This window comes from Helicoverpa zea, chromosome 6 (assembly GCF_022581195.2).
Source record: "Helicoverpa zea isolate HzStark_Cry1AcR chromosome 6, ilHelZeax1.1, whole genome shotgun sequence".
Classification (NCBI taxonomy): domain Eukaryota; kingdom Metazoa; phylum Arthropoda; class Insecta; order Lepidoptera; family Noctuidae; genus Helicoverpa; species Helicoverpa zea.
The window spans coordinates 5,797,320-5,820,547 of NC_061457.1; the positions used below are offsets into that span (position 1 = coordinate 5,797,320).

The 23,228-nt window shown below is 38.7% G+C and overlaps 1 protein-coding gene across 2 annotated transcripts in view; it reads left to right on the forward strand.

The window, feature by feature from the left end:
* The window catches only part of LOC124631381 (potassium voltage-gated channel subfamily H member 8), a 70,084-nt gene that overhangs the window by 22,078 nt on the left and 24,778 nt on the right, over positions 1–23,228 (forward strand). The window lies entirely within an intron of this gene.

The window sequence follows — 23,228 nt, forward strand, 5'->3', positions numbered from 1 at the left end:
AATATACATTTTCTTCCTACCAAAGAGAAAAAACCGACTGCCGACTGGTTTGACAAGTCTTCATTTTTTACGAACGTAGCTGCCAAACCAGCCGGCCAGTACCAATAAGTGGCGAAAGAGGTAGGTCACCACATCACCCCCCCCCAGAGACCTTCAAGGGCGATAATAAGCTGGGAAGTGGACGCGACGTCCTGACCGCGTCGTTCTGATGACGCCATCGTCAGCCGAAGGTAAGCCTCGGTTATCCGCGCCAGGTGAGTAGTGATGAGTGTTATTGTCGAGTGGTGACTGTGGTGAGTTATGTGCGATAGTGTTGTGTGGTGAGTGTGCTGTGGTGTCAGGGTCACGCAGTATGAAGGCCGGCTTGATGCGGTCTATCGATACTGTGACCTGTTTACCGTTCACCAGTAGTTTGAACACCTTGTCACCTCGTTCGAGCACCTTGTGAGGTCCAGAGTATGCCGGTTTCAGACCACCACCAGCAGTGCAGTCCCTAAGGAACACGTGCGTGGCTGTAGCCAGCTCCTTGAAGACAAATGTCTTGAAGCGGCTGTTGTGTCTGACTGCTGGTGCTGGCTGCAAACTCCGGACAATACTCCGAAGCCTAGAAAGGTAATCGGTCATGTCGACCGTTTCCTCGACCCGCGGGTCGAAGAACTCGCCTGGAAGGCGCAGTGGCTGGCCGAACACTAACTCGGCAGCGGAAGCCTGTACGTCTTCCTTGAAGGCACTGCGCACTCCTAACAGCACAAGTGGAAGAGATTCCACCCAACTGCTGCCTGCGTGGCAGGTGATTGCAGCCTTCAGTTGACGGTGGAATCGCTCCACCAGTCCGTTGCAGGCTGGATGGTAGGCAGTGGTCCTACGATGCTGAAAGCCAGCAATGCCGGATAGGCACTTAAAGAGGGCCGATTCGAACTGCCTACCTCTATCGGTAACGATATCCGATGGGCAGCCGAATCGGGCAATCCATCCACCCAGTAAGGCCTTTGCCACGGTTTCTGCAGTGATGTCTGCCAGGGGTATTGCCTCAGGCCATCGCGTAAAGCGATCGACGGCGGTGAGACAATACCGGAAACCTTGACACAGCGGCAAAGGTCCTATGAGGTCAATGTGGATGAAGGCAAATCTCGCCTGGGGCAACTTAAAGGTCTGCAGTGGTGCAGAGACGTGCCGTGTGGTTTTAGAGCGCTGGCAAGCCAGACAACTCTGAGCCCAGTTACGACAGTCCTTCCTAACCCCAGGCCACACATAGCGGGCTGCAATCAGCCTGGCAGACGCCTTAGTACCAGGGTGACTCAAGGAGTGCAGGCTGAGAAAAATTGACCTGCGCAGCTCCTTGGGTACAAAAGGTCTAGGCGTGCCGCTGCTGAGGTCGCAGTACAGCTGCTGTTGTGAACCTGGGACGCTAACCAACTGCAGACGCAGTGAGTTGTCCCCGGCGAGCAGCTGCTGCAGCTCCTGGTCATCTTCTTGTGCTGCAGCGATCCTCTCGACGGGCACAGGTTGAGTAATCTCCTCAACCCGCGAAAGGGTATCCGCCACGACATTATCCTTCCCGGAGATGTGCCTGATGTCAGTAGTGAACTGAGCAATCAGGTCCAGGTGACGGAACTGTCGTGGGGAACAGTTTTCTTTACGAGAGGTGAAGGCGAATGTGAGAGGTTTGTGGTCCGTGTAGATCACGAAGTCACGAGCCTCCAGCATATGCCTGAAGTACTTCACGCTCTCGTAAATAGCGAGCAGTTCACGGTCGTAAGGAGAGTACTTAACCTGCGCGTCGCTCAGCTTCCTGGAAAAGAATGCCAGAGGCTCCCATGCTCCTCCGGTACGCTGCTGTAGAACTGCACCTATAGCCTTGTCAGACGCATCCGTGACCAGCGCCATCTTGGCGGTGCAGTCAGGATGCGCCAACAGTGCTGCTCGACACAGACTGTCCTTGCAGCCCTGGAACGCCTCACGTTGGTCCGCTGTGAAATTGACAGGGTGCGAACCCTTCACGGAGTCGGAGAGCAGGCTGTTGAGAGGTGCTTGACAGGCTGCGGCATTCGGGATGAACCTGCGGTAGAAATTTAGCATCCCGAGGAATCTGCGCAGCTCCCTGACCGTTTTTGGCTCAGGAAAATTCTGGACAGCCTCAACTTTGGCAGGCAACGGTCTCGTCCCTTTGGAAGAGATGTGATACCCTAAAAAATTAACCTCCGACGCACCAAAGACGCACTTAGCACTGTTGATGACCATACCATACTCTCGCAGTCTGGTGAACAGCTGACGCAGGTGCAGCTCGTGCGTCTTTTGGTCTTTCGAGAACACCAAAAAATCGTCAAGATATGCGTATGTAAAGTCCAAACCCCTGAGCATCTCATCCACGAAGCGCTGAAACGTCTGTGCGGCATTTCGAAGCCCGAACGTCATGAACGGAAATTCGAAAAGCCCGAACGGAGTCGTGATCGCAGTCTTCGGGATGTCATCCGGATGCACTGGAATCTGGTTATAAGCCTTAACTAGGTCAATCTGCGAGAAGATGGTACAGCCAGACAAGCTGTGCGCGAAGTCCTGGATGTGCCGGATAGGGTATTGATCCGGGACAGTGCGTGCGTTCAGCATCCTGTAGTCGCCACCAGGGCGCCATCTATTGCCCTTTTTAGGAACGAGGTGAAGAGGCGACGACCACGGTGACTCGGATAAACGGCAGATACCGGACCGCAACATGTCATCAAACTCAGCCTTCGCAATTTTTAATTTGTCCGGTGCTAATCTGCGTGGGGATGAAGATACTGGTGGCCCTGGCGTAGTACGAATGTGGTGTACTGTATTGTGTTTGGATGTGTCGTGTATGCCGCGAGGTCGAGTGATGTCGGGATATTCCCGCAGTATGTGTGTAAACGCGGAATCACCGAGACTCACCCTCACCGAAGACACATCATCAGAGCGGCGGACAGGCGACGCCGGGGCGGAGAGCGTAGTATGGTTGTCGATGAGGCGTTGGTTCCTGCAATCGACAACCAAATTATAATAAGACAAAAAATCCACACCTATTATCGCCCTTGTAACGTCTGCAACAATAAATCGCCAGGCGAAGTCGCGGCGCAACCCTAGGTTTAATGTTAAGCTCACAAAACCGTAAGTGTTTATCACAGTGCCGTTTGCTGCACGCAGTTCATACTCTGTTTTTCCTAATCGTCGCGGAATCGCCGACCGGGGGTATACACTGAGGTCGCTGCCGGTGTCAACCAAAAACTGTATCTTCAACCTTTGGTCGGTGACGAAGAGGCGACCAGCGCTCGGACAATCATCGGCCGCCATCACAGATTGCCCCGCGCATTTCCCGACGTTGTGTAGTCGCACGGTTTAATACACTTCTTAGCGTTATCACCGAACCGCTGGTGGTACCAGCACTGCGATCTTCTGGAGCTGGACCGGTGACGTGAGCGACTACGGGAACGGCTTCTGTTGCGGGATAACCTCTCGAGCTTGAGCGCCATCTTCTGCATCTGCCGGTTTAGCGCGGCGATCTCGGCGTGCAGACCGCTGGTGGACGACGACGGTGCAGTGGCGACGGCAGCTGTTGATGCCACCTGCGCGGGACCGGTGATGACGTGGATACGGTCCGCTAACTCGGCCAGCTCGGCCAAGTCCAGCTTGGATTGCGACGCCACTATGGTCTGCGTACCTGCTGGCAGACGGCTCGTCCACATCGTCCGCAGAAACTCCTCGGGAACACCTGGACCGGCGAGGTTGAGGAGGTGCCGGTAAAACTGCGACGGCTTCCGGTCGCCGAGCTCCTCGTGCATGAGAAGCTGCTTCACCTTCTCCTCGCGTGAAGCTGACTGCCTCTTGATGAGCTCGGCCTTGAGCTTTTCATACTTATCGCTGGCGGGCGGGTTGGCGATTATGTCTTCGACGACGTCGGCGTATTTCGGGTCGAGGTGACCCGTGACGTAGAAGTATTTCGTCTCGTCGGTTTTGATGTTCGCCAGCGCGAATTGCGCGTCCATCTGCGCGAACCAAAGCGCCGGCTTCTCAGGGTAAAACGGTGGAACTCGCACGCCCACGCGGCATGCCTCCGCAGCGTCGATGCCGACTTTGCTAGTCTCAGCACCGTCAACGTCGGCTTTGCTGATCGACATTGTTGTCGTGCTCAGACGGGGTCACCAAATGTAGGAAGAAATATAAATGGGTTTGGTATTTACATCGATATATTTACATAATATTTACAAGATAAATTGAGACAATAAAAATATACATTTTCTTCCTACCAAAGAGAAAAAACCGACTGCCGACTGGTTTGACAAGTCTTCATTTTTTACGAACGTAGCTGCCAAACCAGCCGGCCAGTACCAATAAGTGGCGAAAGAGGTAGGTCACCACAATTTCATGAAAATAAGAAAATTTGTTTACTTATAGACGAAATTCGTCATAGCTTTAAATGATTTATGAGAAACTGCTTAACGGAAGGTCTGAAAGTGGCGTGCGTCTAAATGGACATAAATATTTCACAAGTAAATTGAAACGGAGCCGGGGGAGGTCAACACAGGTCCAGAACGGCGGAGGGGGCGGGGTCTGATGAGTTGTCAGCAAAAAATGGCGTCACTCGCCTCTTATTATTTATTGCTTATTTTTCATTTTCAAAAAACGAGCAAAGGGAAAGACAGTCCTCTCAATAAGATTACTGTAATCATTTTACTTTTGTAATTCATTAAAGTTGAGTTTTCCTTTTCCTTGATTGACCGTTTGATATAGATTCCGGTCGTCACCTTTAACATTTTAATACGATTGACTGTTGAAATGGAGACGGAACGAATTTCGTTCGGTTCCTTATTTCAATATTGAGGACAAGTTGTCAAGTCCACTTGACGCAACTCAAACAAATGTTGCCGAGAAGGCTGACGGTTATGGAAAAAGTTTGTTGATTATAAATTTTCTACGAAGGTTGCCAAATATTTTATTCGATACAATTTCAAATAAGAAGTCGGTATTTACCAGCGATGACGTAACACAAAATAGTCATACTTATAGGAATCCTACTTATAGGAAAGCCACAGCTTATCACTAAACACATGCGAAACATATTATGAAAAGAAACTTGCAGCATTTCATAAAGAATATTTTTCCTTTCTGAAAATAGATACGAAGTAATAAAAGTCGCTATGTAAAGAAATGCATTGCATGTTCATGTTTTAAAAGGAACGTAAAGAAGTCTTAAAGTATTCCAAGAAACTACTTAGTAAGAATTTATTCGAACAAATCAGAACTTACGAGTGTAGAAGCGAGCGAAAGAAGATTAAACATATTTGCATGGTTTGTGATAAAAAATAAAGACTTACTTCGTAGTCATAAGCGGAATATTAATCAGTAAGAGCCACATGATAAGCGATTTTACAAATATTGGTGAAATATCACATGATGCGATAATCCTTGTTGGCTCAAGCAGTAAGTACGCCGCTTGAATAAATTGGGACAGCATCGTAAACATGAAGTTTTCTAGGAAAGTGACATTTTACCTGTCGGGTACATATTTTACTAGCATTGTTATTTGTCAGCAGACAACTGATTTATCAGCTAGCTTAGCGACAGAATAATACGCGAAAAATATAATTTAGGAAAATATATTTTTAGAATTATTTGTCTGAAAGCCTTTGAATACCAACTTCACACGTTTTCCTGAAGCTTTCTTTGATTTATCGCTGGACTCTAACACCTGTGAGTAAATATTTAAAATACCTGTATGTGGTATTGTTTAGGAAGTATTGTCCGGACAAACAAAATAAAATGAAGGTTATTAATCCCAAGTCTGAGGGTCATAAAAGATTGTTGTTATTCGTTGCCCCATTAAAATTAGGACAGGATGAGAGCGCTTCTTAAATTAACAGATGACGTTCTTTTTCTTTGAGGCAACAAAGCGACGTGGAGCGCGACTGTTCCCGCTAATATGCCCTTTGTTAAGAAAATGGAGGACTAATGCTTATTTGGAGGTAACTAATTATTCCGTCAATGGGATTTATCGACAAGGTCATGAGCTATTACGTTGTCTCTTTTGTATATAACTTACGAATAGAATGAAAGGTAAGAAAGATTAGCTACCTTACTGATGGAAGCCTGCATTATCTTTTTACAAATATAAATGTACCTAATGTTTAGTTCTATTATGTCAGCTGTTAGGAAAGGCAAGGTTAGTTGCGTGAATTGTTATTAAAACAATAGCAATAATATATGCATTATGTATCTACGCCTACGCCAGTTATAAATAAGAAAATATTTACAAACTCTGCTTTCACCTTGAAAACGTACATACAAGTTGGAGTTTGTGTGGGCAAGGGCATGCTCACCTATGTTTTGAATTCGAATAATAAGAGCCAATTAAAAGTTTGAACAAATTGGATTATTCCCAAATGCCAAATGTCAGGATTCTACAAGCGATTGCCTGATTGTTTTCATGACTTTTCCTCGTGAAAAAGGGTCACGAATGACGACAAAAAATTGTACTGAATCCAAAGAAACAACACCGGAAAAAGTTCAAGACACAACAAGTCATCTCAGAACAAGTATTTATTTAGGAATATAACATAGTAGGTAAGTAGTGATCTTTTAAGAGAACACTAAACTAATTAAGGGCACTACAAACTAGACGACGGACGGTAACTTTGGGAACAATGTTGTTTGCTTAACTAACACTCAAGCAATCAACAACTGCTCCATTTGTTTGATGATGTCCAGGTACTAGAATATGGTCCTTATATTTTGCAATGCAAAACGTTCCTTTATCCAAAGTATTAGTTTAGTTGTTGTTTGGGAGTTGCTTTTTAGTAAAGAATTTTATCAAAATGGTCGCAGAGTGCCTAAAGTGAATGTCAAAGTTCGAAAATGCTGCTTCAAAGTTCCTGGTTAGCTGACCTCTTTTCTAATCAAATGATTTTCAAAATAGGAACCATAAAATAGTTCTATTTAAATTAAGAACAATTGCCTTAACTTGTAACGTTGAACGTCAATTTTGATTTTAAATATGGTAATCGCGAAAGCTACATCTGTTCAAAATAATAAACAGCCCAGTTAAATTATACAAACCGGTGTTTATTATTAGAGTTATACACGAGCGTGAAAAAATATACAAACGAATTACGAACTCCCTCTTTTCAAGGTCGGGAAAGATTAGAATACAAATATAAAAGCATACAATTGGTTCTATTAAACCTAAGACTGAATGGAAATAAACGCGCCGATGATATTTCAAAATAAACAGAATTTATAGCCACTTTTTCTGTGTTCGCATTTGAAACAAATGGCAAATTCTGTCAGCCGAATATTTTGAAATAACGACGCGAGTACGATTCTCTTTCACGTATGAAACAAATGTGGGCAATTACGTTAGCATAAACACAATAGATATGGTAGAATATATGTTGTTCCGAGAGTATTTGAATTAATTTCTTCCCGATGAACGTATCGATATTTCATGGCTTGTGATTGGCACTTCTATTTATTTCAGTTAAGGGATATAATATTGTTTTTCCGTGCGTGGTGACAGGAAGGCTCGTATTGAGTTAGCGGGCACAACTGCCGCTGTTTGCTTAATTGTCGACTATTGTTCTTAGTAAATTGTTCGTTTAGCTACACGGTTGTGGAGTATTTTGTTGGGAAACTTTTTGTTGGTTAAATATTTACGTGTGGCTGAATTGTGGTTGTCCCTCCCATTGCAAGTTAAAAGCAGGTCTTCTCATTCAGAATGGGCGCTAAACACTACACTTGACCGAATACAGATTTTAAATCAGTTTGTCTTTTAATCAGTCAGAGTTCCTTCAAGAGGTTATCCTTTAGCCTTTTGCTCAGTCATTGGTGTCTAAGTTTAGTAATAAAAAATTAAACTTTTACGTATGAATCAAAAGAAAAATTATTAACCTTGAATATTTCCTTGAATACTTTGTTTTAAGAAAGAATAGACTTTTCTTATTCAATTTCATAGCATTATAGGTGCCATGAAGTGAAAGCTAATAATAATATATCATGGCATCAAATTAAACGCAAATTTAATCGCTTTAGATATCGAATCTCTTGAGAGCGCTTTAGCATAATCGTTTAATTATGATACGATGTCACTACATAGTCTGTCTACACACATACATGTATCCCTAGTTAAACAATCAATCACATCCACATGTTAAGCAGCAACTTGTTGATACTTCGCTTCGTACCAAGAAAATCATACATTTTGCTCTCTTCAAATATTCTGGATTCAAAAGTACAATTTCCTTAGAACGCTAACAGATATTAAAAATACCAGGTGGAAATGTCAAGGCAATAAATTCATACTTAAACCGCAAAGAATCACAATACAAACAAACAACTTTGAGCCCGTAAATCATAAAAAGTCGTATGGGTTTCCTCGCGACTGTTATAGAAAACTTTCAGACTTGATGGAAATACGGCTGTCTTTCAAGGACTCATATTTTAACGACATAATATATCATTTGCTAAGTGCAAAATGATATATTCGTGTTGAGTAGCAGGAAAGGGAAGGTCTCATTTATTCTCTATCGTGTGTAAAAGGAATATAAAATGAGTGCTTGTGCATTCCCTGCAGGTTATTAAAAATAGCGCGCAGTCACTTGCTATTTCTGTTTAGTATCAAGCGTGCTACTTGCAGCAAAGGCATGTTTTCATTCAGCCAGTCACTGGCGCCAGTACTGGTATGCTAGTGGCCCCTTATGTATAGTTTGCATGCCAGTTGAAATGTAGATACTTTGTGAAAAGGAGCAAGTGTAGAACTGAGGTAGTGCAGTTTTCAATAATTTTGCATACCTGATATTTTTCATATTTATTTAGTGAAAAACATTTTACCCTTATAGTGCTCTAATTTGATGTTTAGGTTATTAAAACAAGTCAGGTAATTAAAAACAAAAAATCTACAAAATCAAGTAAAATTCTTAGATACGATTGGTAAAACTACTATGCCTTACGAAGCATACTACTCAAAAGTAGCTCATAATAAGCAGAACATCCGTAGTCTATCTTACACAACAAAATAACACTTGAAAACAACAACAAAATGAAAAAGAAATGAAACCACGCCACGAACAAAGAAATAACTTAAGAGCTTAGGTGATCTTCACACTGCCCCGCATCACGCTGCATCTTGCGTGTCGACGCACCTACGCGCGTTCCTGCGGGAGTGCAGATCTGCATCATCGTGCGGGGTTTTCACGCACTCACGCGCGTAGGTGCGTTTTGTAAATTCACGCACAGCGAGTTCCATTTTCAAATATACACGTCACGCCCATTCAAAATCACGCGCGGCATTGCGGGATTCAGTGTGCCATACCTTGCGTCTCGCCCCGCACCTACGCGCGGGGGTGCGTGTTTCTCCGCATGTATGTGCGTGATCCGCATGAACGCGCGTGGATGCATTTTCAGTGTGTTGGACTATGCGTGTTTTCCATACAAACGGAGATATTTCCATACAACGGAAAAAAACGCATCCACGCACTACGCTGCATCATGCGGGGCAGTGTGATAATCGCCTTATTGTTCGCAATAAAAACTTATTTTTAATAAAGGGCGTGGATTTCCAGCTTATCTTTTCCAGCTCTATTGAATGCTGAATAAAGATTTAAATTGATCCCATGTAGCGGCCAGCGGTGGATTGAGATCAAAGAAACAATGGCTGGCGGTGGCACCGGGACGCTCCTGGGCAAAGCTGGCACGGTAAATTATGTACGTACAAACAATACGAAGACTGATCTGCATTTTATTATTCCCAGTATACACAACCCTACATTTTACTAAATATGTACATATTTCATTCGCCAAACGTGTTGAGGTTACACGGTTTATCATTAAAGATTCACTCACCTTTAATAAAACAGAAAGCCATGAATGATGAACTTTTGTAATCCCGCATAAGTTGTAAGTTTTAAACTTGAGGAAATAGGTCATCAGAAGCTGGCAGGCGTTCCTCAGTGCGAGGATTATGTCTCTATAGGTACGTCTGTGAGCACTCAGCATTGTTGTTCGTACTAGGTTTTTCAGACTACTGCAATTGCATCTCGCCTGAATAAACAATAAGCTCCCAGAACTAGTTTCCACTTAAATTAAGAAACTTGAGTGAAATACTTTAAAAGCAATTTCCTAAACATCACATTTTCATTCATGAAGATGAATATCGTTGACATTTCGTTCCTTATAACTTTCGGAACACCGACTATAAATAACAAATGTTATGTGGTTATAAAACACGGGTCGTAAATTCACTATCCAATTCCTATATGTAGGTATGATCTGCCTAAAGATATACGAGTATGTTCCTATCTGGGACAGCAGACTTATGTTCAGAAATATGTGACAAAAAAAACTATGTTCGCTACGATACTATATACTTAGGTACTAGAGCTTTGCGGGCTCATTTATTGCCAACTCTACAATATGTAATCGGATCATGTTCGAGTTACAGAGAATCATTATAAAAGTCTTCTGAAAACATTACTAAAATAACAGATAACATTGGTTCTATTATAATACGAAAGATACGAATGGGACCCTTCAAATCTCCCAATATAGTTTTGTTTTACTAACGGACCCGGATTTTTTTGCCACTCACATAGGATTTAAAGCCTTAACCTCGAACTTATTGTTTTTCCTGTGTTAATATTCTTTTTAGTATCTCAACCGACCGACCATTGTGTATGCTGTCGGTTATTATCTTAAAGTCTTTATTGACACGGGAAAATCTTGTCTTCAAAAAGGACGAGGCTCTATCAATATTCATCAAAATGTGCGTAAACTTAAGTAGAAGACTTTGATCAATATTGATTACACATTATGAAGTTTGGTACAATTTTCTTACATGATACGGCCTTATTGAATTTGTGAGTGTAAGCAACCATTCGAGACGCTGTAACGATATTATCTTATGTTTACTCGCTTTGGCGTTCTGAAACAAGTCGATCGTTTACCTGAATTACCAGTAATACTCTGTTTTTATGACATGAAATACCTGCTCCGAGCACGAGGAAGGTGGATAATAAAAGTAACTGCGAGTTATCTGGAAACGTTATGTGATGGAAAACTCACAAAGCTTGCATTGAGGGATTAAGAGATTCGGGACGGATCGAGAGGGTAACGTACAAGTTTGAAAGGAATTAGGTACAAAGACATTACATTAGTCTTATTATCCTGTTCGGGGATTTCTTAATCCCATTTCTAGATACATTTTGATTTGTTACCTTTCATCTCATGGATCCGGTCGATGATTGATTAATGACCTGAGATATTTATGGAAGCTTTGCCCAGATATAAAGAACATATTTTATCTATTGTGTAACCATGTTGCTATCTAAGTAAAATATATCATCTTATATACAAAGGAGCGTAACAAAATGCTAGGAATCTCAACTCAAACAATCTGAACATATCTATTAACAAAGCATTCGAGTTCCACTATGAAAATATTATTCGAATTATAATAGACCCTAACTAAAATGAAAACATATTCATCATTCAGATGAATTCGTTCCAATTGAGAGTTAGAAATTGTTCCCGACATGTGCAAAGCAAGGCAAAACTATGTCTGGATCTGAAAACTTAGAACTGTCCGTACAATATTTCAGCTGGGGCTCACAGTTAGTACTAGAGGAATTCCTAGCATTAGTTAGAAATGCCAGCGCGAATGTGTATGTATAAGGCTGCACCGACCACTTTAATTGGTAGCGGTATGCCAAAGTTCACGGCTCACTGAATCGAAAACATTGCCTTTAATCAATGCTTAATTAATCAAATTTAACGAAGTTTACACTTGATGCTGTAATGGATATTACTCGTAAATAATTAATATATTGATTACTAATAATCTCGCCTTCGCTCGCGCCTCATAATTTGCTCTGAGTAGTGATTGACACTGTAATGGACCCACACTGATCGACATGAAGGAAATTCCTCATTAAATAAACACTTATATTGATGCAGAGTTGAAACAGTTACTAAAGTGCTACAAGGTAACTGACAAAGCGAAGTTTATGTTAGCACTGAAATATACGTATAATTTTAACCACCATGTTTTGGTAGCATGTATTTAAGAACTAGGAAATGGAGACCATTGGCGAGCTAATAGCTCATTGCTCACACATTCTGTTTCTTTATTAGTAAACAATGACCTATAGATACACTCCCGAATTGATTTTCAGATAAATATGTATCTAAATCTGAACATTCTACACTGCTGTGGTGCAATAAACCTGTGAAAGGATTCCCACCAAATAAAGATATGTTCCAAGTTATTCAATTGTTTTCTTTCTCGTGCACGAGTTCCATTCAAATGTATGAGCGGAATTTTCAATATCGGTCCGCCATTGAATCCGTTGTGCTGTTGTTCACCGACACATATTTATGGAGAATTTGAATTTCATGTGAAATAAATCAGTTTGTTTTTAGCATTGCTTGGATAAGAGTTGCAGCTGGCTTACGGCTTTCTATGAGTTTTGGCAGCTAATTTAATCTACACCTTCTGTCCCATATTTCTTTTCCGTCGCTTTGATGTTTAATACTAAAAAGCATAATCAAGGTGACCGACTAGATCTCATCACATAGTTCGTCAGTTTTTCTGACGTCAGAAATGGCCTTACAATATCCCAATAAATTCTCTATAGAAATAAGACTCCTAACTCATCCAGTGGACTCCTTCATCTTTTATCCAGAGAGGTTGTTCGACAAAAGTACGCAATCAAGTATATATGAGGATAAGGCGAAGTTGAGTGTGCTTGTGAAATAGAACTCCCAAGCCAATAACAACGTTATTAATGCCCTTGAACTTACTGCTTACGAACGTTGCCTTATCTGTAATAATCATATATTCTGTAATATTAGCTCGTGTTCCTCGGGATGGTTATTTACTTTCCATTAAAACATTTTGTTCCTTATTGGGGGATTATTAGCAATTAGTGTAGGAATGGAAATCTTTGTAATAAATTATCGTCTTTTTCTATTAATTAGTTGTGAGCCTATGTGTTCATGTAAATGAATTATAATATGAATGTATTTAAATAAATCAAGGTGGAAATACATAAGTCCTATTTCTCTACTTGTAAGTACTTCTTGAATGCCTGACAATAAAATAGCAAAGTTATTTAACGAGAAGTGTACACGGCAATTGTTTAACAAACTGCATTTTCATACCTGAAGTTAGTTCTGAATTGCACGGAAGGTATGCTTGCAATTCAAAGTGAACAATTTTCAGTGAAACTCGGAAAAAATGCTAGGGATTCTTCACTGCGTACACCAATTCCAAGAACACTATGTGGTTCAAAATTGATTGGTAAAGCTTTTATCAAAAACAGACCAGATTTATTGGGTCGTTGTTGCCCTGCCTACCCATACCACATCATTCATGGTTTTATACGTTATTTTTAGAAGTAAAATAAGGGTTTTATGTGATATTAACATAGAACGTGTTCCTACTGTTAAAATCTACCAAAAATATGGGAGGTCGTTACCATGAGTAGCTACGCCTTTGTTCCATGGGTATTTAAACCAAGGGATGTGAAAATCATTAATTTCGAGTTTTGTCCTTGTTTTGAGGTAATTTATGTCTGCGATACACTTTGGCTAATTTACCTGTAGATTATGTAATTTAGTGTGAATCTCAAACAGCTACAGCTAATTAGTTCATTAAGAATAATTAGAGCATCTGGGTTATTACGATACCGCTCGATATCATGGTTCGCCGTTTTTCGTGGTTTGACAGATAATATTATAATTTATTTTAACTGCCAAAAATTCGACCGCGCCCTCGATGATAAGCGTTATTATAATAACCAGAAACGCTTAGATATGTTTAGTACCTACTGATAGTTTAGTACCTATTTATTACGGATGAAATTAAAATTTCATTAAGTTTTCTGTCGTCTAGTGCAATGTAGGTTATATTTGAACTCAAATAATTCATAGTCCACTACTGAATAATCTTATTAGATTTTCAAAAGCACGTAGCTCTTATTAGTCATCCAACTCTCGCTCAAGGAATATAATTTTCACTAAACTGTTTTTATAAACTTGTCCTGTGAAGCTTTCGTTATTTATAAAGGTTGTTATCATATGATTACAATTATCACATACTCGTAAGAACTGAATTTAGTGTTGCACTTATAGGTTCGATTTTTTCTGGAGACCGACTTAGGGACCGATTCCGACCTGAAATCAAAACAGCAAAATGTATTACGGAAGTTTTGGAAAATAATCAAAAATAATTACATACAATCATCAGAGAAGTTTCTGTGGAAGGGACAGTCTTTAGCATAATTAGCCTTACTTTTAAGTCGCTTTCACACTAGCAAGTTCGTCGCGCGTAGGTAAACGCTCGGTTTTTCACATACTTACCGAGTGACACGAACCGAGTCACAATAAACCTGTCGCCAGTTACACCCAAAGTCCGTATTTCACACTCTAGAAATTTGTGAAATAACAAAAGACTGTCTCACACACGTAAGCCACACAGGCTTATTCCTGAAAGCATCCATTTCCTATTTTCCCAGCAGAGTCATGATACAAACACTGATATAATAATGATGTCAATCGCTAGTTGACATTTTCCGCACCGGGTGAACATTGTCAATTTGCATACATACATGCGTAATAAGGAGCTTTTGTGCGCTAACGGATCACTCGGGCTGCAATTAGCTCACGGCTATTACCTTACGAACCCGTTTTACTTGGATAATAGTGCATGGCCTGCCTATATATTTTTATAATATTTGTTACGGGAAATATTCACTCAAAAGAAGATACTTAAAACACTAGGTAGATAATCAACATACGCAAGTAAATAATCGAAATTAATTTTAACAATTTGATCAACTAAGTATCGGGTAAAACTATATTCACACACATAGCAAGTCACTGATCTTGAAAAATTCTCGAAATTACGCAATGATAAATGCTCTTTACGTTATTTAGCTACATCAAAGAATCAAGATTAATTTCACTTTATATTCCATTCACGAATTTCTCAAATGAAATCTTTCCACAATTCTGTTATTTACAATACATTAGTAATACTATGATAACAAAGTTGAATATCAAAAGAGATATTCAAAGCAAGCGACGTCGTGGGTAACGCCGAGTGTTTATATAAATATGAAGTGGTTTCACCTAAATCACAGAATTCTCGAGACGCCCGCGCTTAGCCAAAGTTTAATTTCGCTCATTATAATATATTGTATACGCTATAACTGACAGAAACATTTACTTCTAGATGTTTACTTGTAATACTTTCGTCGCGAGTTTGTATATTTTCGTCACAACATAAATTGTGAAAGTGTTATGTTTTATTCTGGTCGCTTTACCTCGAGTATTTAGCGCACTGAAAAGATTATCGTTAATTAGTTTCTAAAACACTTTAATATTTTGGGTCGACTTTGTAATTTCATTAAGGGTCCAGGCTAAAGGTTAATCCGGTGATAATGCTGTTCCCGGCATTTGCCAAAGAAATACGGTCGGCTACAAATTGTCAGGTGAACACAAATAGGCATTTTCGGGTCTGACTGTAATGCCATTGGAGAATACACAATTGAGTATTCTCGATATTATTATCCTTTGTTTGAAATCGGAGATTAGAGCCCTTTTCGGTTTGACAAAATAATCAGCTATCTGGGTCTGTTCTGATGGCTCTTGAAATTATCAATGATTTGAAATTCTGATTGAATACATTTAACTTGCTGGTAAGCCAACTTTGTAAGACTTCTTTGTTTGGAAATCTGAAAACGATAAAACACGAGCAGAAATAATCGTCGTACCAACTATTTGTATTCGAGCTGTCATCAAAGAACCGATACGTTCCCGATAAACGGCGCAATGCTTTTACGCTATACACGTTGTATGTAACGTTATACTTACATAAAACCACATTTGTTCACAGTGGTTTGTTTTTTTTTTCAAAAGTACATTTAATATACCCGATTAACAGGAAATAAAATAAGGAATGACTAAGAAAGTTAAATAAATAATTAATGTTTTTGTTTGGTAACATAAAAACATCGTCGTCTAAGCAAGCTAAGCAATAAGGAAAGTACTCGCAGAAACAATTTCGTTATCTCACCTTTATCACAGAGGGACGACATTAGTCCACCTCACGTACTATTGAAATAATTTATACCGAAGGGTTCCTAGCAACACTACTGCTAATTAAAACTTAAATTAATTCTTCGTATCTTAGAAGATCAACGCGGGAATATTCCTGTTTGAGATCAACTTGTTATGCTCCAATATAACCACGGAATATATGTTTATACTTTTTATATAAAAAATAATGATTAAAGGCTAAAAATACTATACCTAATATATTACTCTAAATATGGAATTACGAACATAATAAATAAGCTGTTCGTTGGTTACGTTTGGTTTAAATATAAAATAGTAAAAGAAAGAGCTAATTAACAAATGAATACTCAAAAGAGAAATTAAAATAACATTTACATTATGCATCGCAGTAGAAAAATTAAAAATATATAAAAATTCGCAAGTTTGAGAATTAAGCACAACCGCGCTATTTTTGTAAAGAACAGTAATTATGATAAATGGAATGAAAAGATAAAAGCGTTTCGCTAGCGCTTAACGTAAAGCGCTTTATATAAAGTGCTGGTGAGATGATACAGTGTACATTAAAATGTCGCATTCCACAATACGTCTAGTAGTCAAAACATGCAAATTGGCACTCGTGGCACGCGACTGTCACAATTTATTACTGTTACACGATTATTCAGATCAGAAACGGTCGTGAATTTGTTTGTTTTCAGTCTAATATCGGAACTACATCAGCTGAATTTATGTTCAATGGAAAATATTTATAGCCTTAGCAATTTTCCGTGGATTAAGGGCTCTCCTTGTGTAACAAAAGGTTGCGTTGATTTATTCTGCTTAATACGGCAGTTACGTTTTAAATTCTTTTGTATTGACGATAAATTGCATTACGTTATGGGATTTATAGGATTTGTTTTCATCCAAGATTCAAAGAGAGATAAGTACTTAAGTATAAGAAACATATTTTTTAAATATTAATATAATGCCTGTGTTGCTGAATTAAAATATAGGTAATGAAAATAGATAAGTAGTTTGTCTTTCAGTTACCTATATATTTTGCCTCCATGTTCGGTAATTTATACAATATATAAAGTTAAGACAAATCATAATAATTTTCAAACCGTAGCCCAAATGCGTACGACACCCTTACGCAGGATAAATATAACTTATCACGTTCATCACTCGGATATTCAAATAAAATGTCGCACGAATTTTCACTCGAATTGACAAGTCTTCCCTCGTATTATAATGAGTCATAATATTATCATAACTTAGCGTTATTTTTAACAGAAAGCACTCAGTTTTATTACGTCAAACGTAGAATTTATAAATAGAACAAAATATTTGAATGTCAAACATTTTAACAAACTACAATTTCGACTTCAGCGCGCGATGGATTGGGAAGTGACCATGGACAACAAAATGACAAGCGGAGGTGCTATAACGGAAAATCTACTAAGAAAGTAGCGCGCCAAAATGTGGGAGACGATAACCAAAAATCGTAGACAAAGAATCTGAACTAGATGTCTCAAAGAATCTGAACGCCTCGTTAGTTCACTTATGACTGATCGTTTTGGTAACGACCACCGTACGTATTTGACCTAGAATAAGGCGCCTGACCTACCTACCTATCTTATGGCATCTCCGCATCTTTCCTTACTCTGTAGTTCAACGAACTATTGGAAGCTTCGGCAAAAGTTTCTCGAATAATGACTGAATAAAAGTAGAAACTAAATTCTACGAAGAGGGAAAGAAATGAAGTCGCAGATGTACTAGCCAGCTGGGGTACGTTTGTCAAAAGACCAGTTGACTGAAATGAGTTTTAAAGTTCGCAGTCCTCCTAACGTTTATTTATTGCTTTTAAATAGAGTTGTTCCTAGAAGTATCAATACTTCTGAGTCGCGTATTCGATGAAAGGTTATTTTATAAAGAGCTTTGGTAAATAAAAACTTTATTCCATTTTTGCAAACGCCTATTTGAAGTTCAAAGTACTTATCTGTGTCGAATAAGTTTGAGATTTAGTAGCCCTGTCAACTAATTCCCTGTAAACTAAATATCAGTTGTGACAACATTAAACTTGGCTGTGATTTAATTAACTAGTGAGTCGACGTTGTCGTTTCAGTAGACTACTCAATCTGTTTCAGTCATAACTGAGCGCCAGATATTAATCGCTCAAAAAGCAGTTGTCTGGCATCTTATTCAAATTAGCAGAATTAAGACCCAGTAGTACAAGGCAGAAGATAAGTAGTTACCGGTACCTCATTTTATTACATCAATCACAATTCTCTTAACTAAACTAGGTAAATTGCTTTATTTGTACGAAATAATCCCGACGAAAACCACATGCTCAATGTACAGTTTCCTAACATTCTTCGGGTTCGACTGCTTAAATTATTAGATCATAAAGACAAAAATACTAACATACAAGACATTACACGGCGTATTTACGTTAACTTTCCTGGTTTCGATATAAAAATAGATGAGGTACTGAACCCGTTGTGTCGGCGCACCGCGCGCCGCGAATAGTCACAGGATCGACGACGCGTGAAATAAGAAAATACATATATTCAAATTCATCTTACGATACACCAGTAGATTTGGGACATAAGTAGAAATGATAATTCTTTGAGTAAAGAACGCTGGGCTTAAAACATTAGCGTATATATTTTCTTGGAAAAAGTTATGAAAATTATATAACCCTTACCTTACTTTGAAGCGCGCGCTTACTCCAACCCTCATTCACAAATATAGGCACATTTTGAGGCACATTTTTAAATATTCAGATATAGTACCTACCTTAAGATTTTGCTTAACAAAAGATATGCTTTTATCTACTGTAATGCCAAAGATCCTCCCTAGTTAGCTGAAAACCCTTCGACAATAAAGGGCTCGAAGCCACGCAGTCATGAATTGAAACTCAAGTTTAGGTTCCATTGAATAAACTAGCCATTCCATTGAGCTTATCTTTAGGAACTTTATCATGCCTATAAGTATGTTACTAGATATCTATAGGTATATAGGTACAGCTGTGTCTGTGTTGGCTCCACTTTAAAGTCACTATCGTGCGCTCTAGTAACAACGTAACGACCATTCCACTGCCGAGTGGCCTAATTAAAACAAACTCATCTGTGTGAAATAACCAACATAGTGAACCTCTGAAGATTTAAACAAGCGTGTTTTAGTGCATCGTCCAGCCATTTGCCTAATAGGTTGCAAGCCGAGAGAATGGCCTCCTGAAAATGATGCTCAGTAATCTTCTTGATAAGATCATTTATCATACGCGTTACAAGTGTTAACAGCTTCATTTGAGTTAGTAGAAGATATTATTCAATTTCAAGATATGAAAAATTATATCCAGTAAATGGCAAATGATGTCAAAATACGCCGTTTTCTAAAATTTCATGATCAATGAAACTATCGATTGAAACAGTAACCGTTTCAAATAATTTTCATTTACTATTTCACCGTCTATGACAAGTTTTCTAAAGTTCTATGACAACAATAATTTTACTAACTTGGATAATTCTACGAAGTTTAAAAATCAATACTATTGTATTTAAAAAGACTTTTCAGTTACACCATTTGTAAAGCCAACTTAAGCTTGTTATAAACGTGATCTCCAACATTTATAATAGGATTAAGGGATACGATTCTCCTTTTGTAGTTTCGCGGACAAGTTCCATAGTTATATTCTCGTACAAGTTTCCCATTGCTGGAATCAATTTTCCGGGGTAGCTCACTTTATCGCGTCGACTTGATGTATTGACAGTTGATCTGAGAGGATTACTTCCACTTTTCTGCTCGATAGATATTTTTGTGACAGAGGTTATACTGTGTTTTCGCCTGATACTACTACTCTTGGATTACATCGCAGAATGCTCACTTCATGTACCCAGTTGTGATCTCTTTCATAAGCTAAGAACATAAGTAGATCCAAATGAAATAATTGGCCGGAAAATTCAATGTGGATCCCCAATTATCATGTAAAGGAAGCGGTTCTTTACAAGCATACTGAAATGAAAATTTAGTACGGTTTGAATGGAACTCTGATTTGTTATTCATATATTTTAATAGCCTCTCAGCCATCAATCGACTCTCAAGCGTCGGCGGGAAAACTCTGTCCAGTTCCGATAATTATTGGAAGACTACGCAATTTTATATTTTTAATGAAGCAGAGAAAAATGGCGCTTCTTGTTACATAAATTAACGCTTAAATTTCACGTAAATTTTAATTAAAATCAGTACGAAATTTAATAGCCCTATAATTAATGAATATACTGCCATTATACAGCTATGTAATAATCTAGTAATATCTGCGTTATTACGTAAGTAGTTAAGAGTGTATTTCATTTAATTTCGATAAGGTATTTTGAAGTGTTTACTGACGCATATTGTTAAATACAATAACGTTCGAGAGTAGAGTACATACTGTGTTAAACATGTACCTACACCTAAAATATGCGTTATTAATTTTCAGTAATTTTAAGTGCGGCCTAAATAACGATCAATAATTTCAATAAACATAACAATAGCTTTATGTGCCGACCCAACATATCTTGTTTACGTGGACCGAAAGAATATGGATCGCAAAGGGGCATAACGCAACCTCAGAAAACCATTAATTCATATTTACTGCCACAGTATTTATGAAACATAAAAAGTTTATGGTGAAGTAGGAAGGCTGCACCAGTATTCTAACGCGATCACTACGCTTTATGGGTCACCTTAAATGGTGCTTTAATTAGACATATAAGATTTACGGATGGTTAATGACAAGCGAGATATAGAACATATCAACGTACGGTCAACTTGCTTGAGAAATAATGGTTGGAAATCATCAATCATAATCAGTGTTTAGGATTCCATTATAAAGTTCAGTTTTCAGTGCAGTATGTGGAACTTGTTAATATCTCATCCTTCATAATAAAATGCGTGCAACAGATCCCTTTAAGAGCGAACAACACATTTCATACAAACTTATGACACAAATGGGATTTAAGTACGGCATTAAGGGAAATTTAGCTTTCTTCGCGCGTTTCATGTTTGACAGCTTCGTAAACAGATGTAAGCATATATCGTATTTCCTTCTTATGAGTTCTGACGAAGTTTGGTGTAATAAAACCTTTAAATGTATTTGTGATTCAACAAAGTTTGACTGAAGTTAAGCTCCTTTGACGCATTATAATTAAGGAGTAAACTTTATCGAACATTAATATGAATACGTGTTGTAACTGAACTCAGGTGTACGAAAGTAATTTACAGTCAGTATCATACAGTTATATAATTATTTGTTATTCAAATAATAACGTGAATAATGTACCCAATATAAATATTATAGTATCAATATCTGATTTCAAAAACATCTAAGTTTAGAGAACCTTTCATTCGGCAATAGAATTAGAGAAAATATCAAGCTACGAATCAGCGCAAGCAATTAGGGAGACATTCATAAAATATCGGTGCCAAGGAAAATCAATTTTACTTTATAAATCCTTGAATCGGAGTAATTACTTCGTTTTATATACATTAATGTTTATCCAGCTATTTCAATTTATCGCTTATTTTATATATTAATGTTCCAGCGTCCTCGTGAGTATCAGAAAGCTCTTTAGATTCGAGTAAATAATTGATGATCAAGAATTATCTAAAAGCGGTTGAGACAAAGTGCTATTAGTAAAATCGGCGATTAACATTGCCTGTCCATTAAAGAGAAGAGTTGAGAACTTGTAAATAATAGCATAATTATCGGCGATTTTATCGTTAGACCTATTTGTTAACAATGCCTCCGTTACCGTAGCCGTGAGGCGTGGTTTAGCCAACAATCGCTTTGTTTTAAAAGCCAATTTATCCCTTCGAAGGTGTATACTATACTAATAAAGCAGCATTTTTATAGGTATTCACACATTTTTATCCGATACGACCGATAAGTATAACTATCGAACCGAGGGGTTATTGCTATCTCAATATCAGGATGTAAAATCTCAGTTCCTTTCTTATAGCTGATATTAACATAAAAATCTAAAATTGTATGCTATATTTACTTGTGAGAATAAACATAAATTTTACATACGAATTTTATACGAACTGGCATGCACGGAGAAAATAACTTTATACCACCAAAAATAAACATCAATAACCACGCTCCATGTAGCAGGATCGTTTAAAACTCACTAACAGGTCTATCGGATGTTAACCGATCACTTCAGGGTCATCACGCCGACCTTAAATATTTGATAACATAGTAACACGTCTAGGAGCTATTAAGTCGGTACATTTACAACCCAAACATTAATAAGCACTCGTAGATTGCTATCATTTATTTGATTTAGCCGCGTAGACCGTGGTTATTAGGTGGCGGTGTTTATTTGCTCGTCACACAAAGACTGCGATATATCTCGCGTTGGGCATCCATCAATTAAATGGCTGACAAGTTGGGGCTAAATTAGGCGGTGGTGACACAGTACTGTCACATCGGGAAGTGTGATCATGTTCGGACAGCGAGCGTCGTTGTTAGGCGTATGGTGATTTAAAGTTCGTTGAACTATCTAAGGGCAACTACACAAGAATGGTAGAGTGCCAATTCGGAAAATGTTTATTGTTATTTTGGGATGTTAGAACAAAATAGGATAAAAAACTTCATTCTCACCCGTTACTAAACATCCATTACCTACATAACATTGTTATTAGGGTCCTTAATATAGCTATTTGGCAAAACCTTTTTATTATTCACAAAGCCGAAGTATTATACCATTTGGATTGAGTAAATTTATACACAGTAGGATCCATTAACACTTCTATTAGCCATTAATTCTGGCCTCAAAGTGAGGAGATGGTAAAATTAATTTGACCCTAATTTACATAATACATGTACGATCTCTGGGATATGACAAAATCGTTCTATACACGTTGAAAATTCGCCGGATCTCAATCCGAGAGAGGGGTGATTGTTCTCATTAGGCTTTTGTTCTGCCGCTTTTTGAAATTTGCCTTTAATGAATACTTTGAGTCGAGCTAAGTACGAATGAAAAAGGCACAATTGTGCATTTTTAACAAAAGCTAACGCTCGTAATTACAGTCATTCAGTAAATCGAGGTATCTTGAACTTTGTAATTACGAGAAGGTTTTTTCAACCCGCTTAATATCATCGATAAAAGTCTTTTGTTTACTTA